Consider the following 5000-nt stretch of genomic DNA (forward strand, 5'->3'; position numbering starts at 1 on the left):
AGTGTGTGTGTGGGGGGGAGGCTTAGCAGTCTTCCCCCCAGGCTGGGTGGGGGCCTGGCGGGAGGCGTCGCAGTCTTCCCCCGGGCGGTCCGGTGGGGGAGGCTTAGCAGTCGTCCTCAGGGTGGTCCGGGGGTGGGGGGAGGCCTCACAGTCGTCCCTGGGAGAGCCGGGTCGGCGGCGGTGGCGGGTGTCAGGCTTTACATCCAGCCTCCGGAGGGTGAGCGTCCTCGGACGCGCTGCAGCTGCCGCAGAGAGGCGGCCTCTGAGGCAGGGAGCGGGGCACCGAGGCTGGGGAGTGGGGAGCAGGAGCCGTGGGGTGGGGGGCGTTCAGGACAACAGGTCAAGCCCCGGGTAGCGGCTGTCAAATGTTCAAAGTCCCCACCGGGACAACAGGTCAACCCCAGGGGAAGCAGCTGTAAAATTTTCAAAGTCCCCGTTCGGCCACCAGGTCAACCCGCTGAATCTATTGGGTTGACCTGGCGGCCGGTTTCCTTTCCGGCCACCAGGTCAACCCAATGGATTCAACGGGTTGACCTGGTGGCCGGTTTGCTTTCCGGCCCGGGCGTCACCCCACTCCGAGGGCAGAGCGGCAGTGGTCTTGAGGACCACAGAGGGGGGGCTTAATAGCCGAGACGGAGCAGGTCCGTGGGAGGCTTAATAGTCGTCCCCCGAGCGCTCCAGGGGGCAGGCTTAATAGTCGTGCTTTACGGCCACCAGGTCAACCCTCCGAATCTACTGGGATGACCTGGCGGCCGGTTTGCTATCCGGCCACCAGGTCAACCCATTGGATTCGACGGGTTGACCTGGTGGCCGCTTTGCTTTCCGGCCCGGGTGTCACCCCACTCCGAGGGCAGCGCGGCAGTGGTCTTGACGACCACAGAGGGGGGGCTTAATAGTCGAGACGGAGCCGGTCCGGGAGAGGCTTAATCGTCATCCCCCGACAGTGTGTGTGTGGGGGGGAGGCTTAGCAGTCTTCCCCCCAGGCTGGGTGGGGGCCTGGCGGGAGGCGTCGCAGTCTTCCCCCGGGCGGTCCGGTGGGGGAGGCTTAGCAGTCGTCCTCAGGGTGGTCCGGGGGTGGGGGGAGGCCTCACAGTCGTCCCTGGGAGAGCCGGGTCGGCGGCGGTGGCGGGTGTCAGGCTTTACATCCAGCCTCCGGAGGGTGAGCGTCCTCGGACGCGCTGCAGCTGCCGCAGAGAGGCGGCCTCTGAGGCAGGGAGCGGGGCACCGAGGCTGGGGAGTGGGGAGCAGGAGCCGTGGGGTGGGGGGCGTTCAGGACAACAGGTCAAGCCCCGGGTAGCGGCTGTCAAATGTTCAAAGTCCCCACCGGGACAACAGGTCAACCCCAGGGGAAGCAGCTGTAAAATTTTCAAAGTCCCCGTTCGGCCACCAGGTCAACCCGCTGAATCTATTGGGTTGACCTGGCGGCCGGTTTCCTTTCCGGCCACCAGGTCAACCCAATGGATTCAACGGGTTGACCTGGTGGCCGGTTTGCTTTCCGGCCCGGGCGTCACCCCACTCCGAGGGCAGAGCGGCAGTGGTCTTGAGGACCACAGAGGGGGGGCTTAATAGTCGAGACGGAGCCGGTCCGGGGGAGGCTTAATAGTCGTCCCCCGAGGACTCCGGGGGCAGGCTTAATAGTCGTTCCAGGAGAGGCTTAATAGTCGTCCCCCCGAGTACTCCGGGGGCAGGCTTAATAGCCATTCCCCAGGCGGTCCGGCGGAGGCTTAAGAGTCGTGCTTAGCGGCCACCAGGTCAACCCGCGGAATCTACTGGGTTGACCTGGCGGCCGGTTTGCTTTCCGGCCACCAGGTCAACCCATTGGATTCGACGGGTTGACCTGGTGGCCGCTTTGCTTTCCGGCCCGGGTGTCACCCCACTCCGAGGGCTGCGCGGCAGCGGTCCTGAGGACCACAGAGGGGGGGCTTAATAGTCGAGAGGGAGCAGGTCCGGGGAAGGCTTAGCAGTCTTCCCCCGGGCGGTCCGTTGGGGGAGGCTTAGCAGTCGTCCCCAGGGCGGTCCGGGGGTGGGGGGAGGCCTCACAGTCGTCCCTCGGAGAGCCGGGTCGGCGGCGGTGGCGGGCGTCAGGCTTTACGTCCAGCCTCCGGAAGGTGCGCGTCCTCGGAGGCGATGCAGGCGCCGCAAAGGGGCAGCCTCCGAGGCAGGGAGCGGAGCACCGAGGCTGGGGAGAGGGGAGCAGGAGCCGGGGGCTGGGGGGGGTGGGGTGGGGGGGGGGCGTTCAGGACAAGCGGTCAAGCCCCGGGGAGCAGCTGTCAAATGTTCCAAGTCCCCACTCGGCCACCAGGTCCACCCCAGTCTAGCAATGGGGTTGACCTGGCTGATGGCCGGTTAGTGTCAAGGTAAACTCACCGTCGTCCACAGGAGGGCAGCTCTCAGGCCGTCCGGCTGCGGCTGACTCTGGGGCGGTGCCCGGTCCCGGCAGCGAGGGGCGGGGGGGGGGCGCGGAGCGACACGGAGCTAACCGGCCCCCGGGGCCGGGGGCGCCTCCCGCGACTTTGGGGGCCGCGGGTCGTCAGTGGCGTGCAGGCCGGGCCTCTCCCGGGGGATTCGGGGGGGGGGGGGGGGCGGTCCTGCGGGCCGGGCGCAGGGGGCTCGAGCGAGCCCGGGCCGGTCCGCCCCGGGGCCGGGGTCTCCGCCTGCGGCTCGGGGGGGCGCGGGTCGTCGGGGGAGGAAGCCCGGGGGAGCTGCACGCCGGCCTGCCAGGCCAGGCCAGGCCTGGCCTGGGTGGCCGCGGGGGGATTCGGGGCGGTCCCGCGAGCCGGCGGCCGGGCGCAGGGGGTCCGAGCGCGTCCGAGCGAGTCCGTCCCGGCCCCGGGGTCTCCCCCTGCGGCTCTGGGGGGCCGTGGGTCCCCGCTGGCGGAAGCCGCTGGGCGCTGGACACCCGCCGTCCGTCCCGCCTGGCCAGGCCTGGCCTGGGTGGCCGCGGGGCGGGGGATTCGGGGCGGTCCCGCGAGCCGGCGGCCGGGCGCAGGGGGTCCGAGCGCGTCCGAGCGAGTCCGTCCCGGCCCCGGGGTGTCCCCCTGCGGCTCTGGGGGCCGTGGGTCCCCGCTGGAGGAAGCCGCTGGGCGCTGGACACCCGCCGTCCGTCCCGCCTGGCCAGGCCTGGCCTGGGTGGCCGCGGGGGGATTCGGGGCGGTCCCGCGAGCCGGCGCCCGGGCGCAGGGGGTCCGAGCGAGTCCGTCCCGGGCCCGGGGCCTCCCCCTGCGGCTTTGGGGGCCGTGGGTCCCCGCTGGCGGAAGCCGCTGGGCGCTGGACACCCGCCGTCCGTCCCGCCTGGCCAGGCCTGGCCTGGGTGGCCGCGGGGCGGGGGGATTCGGGGCGGTCCTGCGGGCCGGCGGCCGGGAGGGTCCGGGCCAGTCCGCCCCATGCCCGGGGTCTCCCCCAGCGGCTTCGGTGGGTCCTCCGCGGAGGAAGCCGGGTGGGGAGCCGGACCCCAGGCGCCCAGACCCGTGACCTGCGGCCGCGACCTCCGACTCGGCAGGAGCGACGAGGGGCTTTCCGGCCCGTCCCCCCCCTCTCCTTCCTCCCCAGAAAAGGAGAGAGAGCTGGCTCGGACCGGGAAAAGCTGCCTACGGCACCTGGGATTCCCAGGCGGTCACCCATCCAAGTACTAGCCAGGCCCGGGACGGTTTACCTTCCGAGATCGGACGGGATCGGGGGCGTTCGGTCCGGTATGGCCGTAGGCACCCGGCCCCCGCGCCTCCTCGCCCGCTTTCCCCTGCCGACGCCCGGGCCTGCCGCACGGTGAGCCCCGGTCGGACTGCCCCCCTGCGGCAGGGCCCCCGTCTCTCGCGGGCCCGGTCCTTTTTTCCTTCTCGAGCTCCGGGGCCCGGGCTGGCCGCCAGAGCCCCTCCGCCCGCCCGCCCTCCCCGGCGTCGGGGAAAATATTGTCCCGGACATCCAGTGCGCCCTGATCCTGTCAGCCGGGGGGGGGGGTGGGTGGGTGGAGGGGGGGCAGTCCCTCGCTGCGGCCGGGGAGGGTGAGCCCAGGGCGGCTTGCCTGCCGTCCGAGTCCCCTCTCGGCCACCAGGTCAACCCCGAGCCGAAAGGGCTGAAAAATTTTCAGAGTCCCCTCCCGGGCACCAGGTCAACCCGTGGAATCGAACGGGTTCGCCTGCTGGCCGGTTCGCTTCCCGGCCACCAGGTCAACCCGTAGGTTTGAACGGGCACGCCCGGTGGCCGCTTTCCCGTCCGGTCACCAGGTCAACCCGGATCTCCCTCCTTCCCTGGGCGCCCCCTCCTCGGAGGCGTCAGGTTCCATTTTCTTTTTCCCCCCAGACTTCCAGGGGCCCGATCCAGTCGGCCGGGAGGCAGTCCCTCGCTGCGGCCGGGGTGGGTGAGGCCAGGGCGGCTTGCCTGCCGTCCGAGTCCCCTCTCGGCCACCAGGTCAACCCCGAGCCGAAAGGGCTGAACATTTTTCAGAGTCCCCTCCCGGGCACCAGGTCAACCCGTGGAATCGAACGGGTTCACCTGCTGGCCGGTTCGCTTCCCGGCCACCAGGTCAACCCGTAGGTTGCCGACGGGGCTAGCCAGTGGCCGGTTTGCTTTCCGGCCGCCAGGTCAACCCCTAGGTTTGAACGGGCACGCCCGGTGGCCGCTTTCCCGTCCGGTCACCAGGTCGACCCGGATCTCCCTCCTTCCCTGGGCGCCCCCTCCTCGGAGGCGTCAGGTTCCATTCTTTTTTCCAGACTTCCAGGGGCCCGATCCAGTCGGCCGGGAGGCAGTCCCTCGCTGCGGCCGGGGAGGGTGAGCCCAGGGCGGCCTGGTCCATGTCTCTAGTGGGCCCGATCCTTTTTTGGGGTGTTTTTTTTTTTTTTTCCGAGCTCCGGGGCCCGGCCCGCCCGGGCAGCCCTCCTCGGAGGCGTGGGGCGGATTTCCCCCCCCCCCCCCAGACTTCCAGGGGCCCGATCCTGTCGGCCGGGAGGATGTCCCTCGCTGCGGCCGGGGAGGGTGAGCCCAGGGCGGCCTGCTTGGCGGCCGGG

At 70.9% G+C, this 5000-nt stretch overlaps 1 non-coding gene across 1 annotated transcript; it reads right to left on the minus strand.

The window, feature by feature from the left end:
* Positions 1-3584: 3584 nt before the first annotated feature.
* Positions 3585-3703, minus strand: LOC128823791 (5S ribosomal RNA). The gene has a single exon (XR_008442027.1). It is a non-coding gene; the product is annotated as a 5S ribosomal RNA (ribosomal RNA).
* Between the last annotated feature and the right edge of the window lie 1297 nt (positions 3704-5000).

Source organism: Malaclemys terrapin, chromosome 15 (genome assembly GCF_027887155.1).
Source record: "Malaclemys terrapin pileata isolate rMalTer1 chromosome 15, rMalTer1.hap1, whole genome shotgun sequence".
In the NCBI taxonomy this organism is placed as follows: Eukaryota; Metazoa; Chordata; order Testudines; family Emydidae; genus Malaclemys; species Malaclemys terrapin.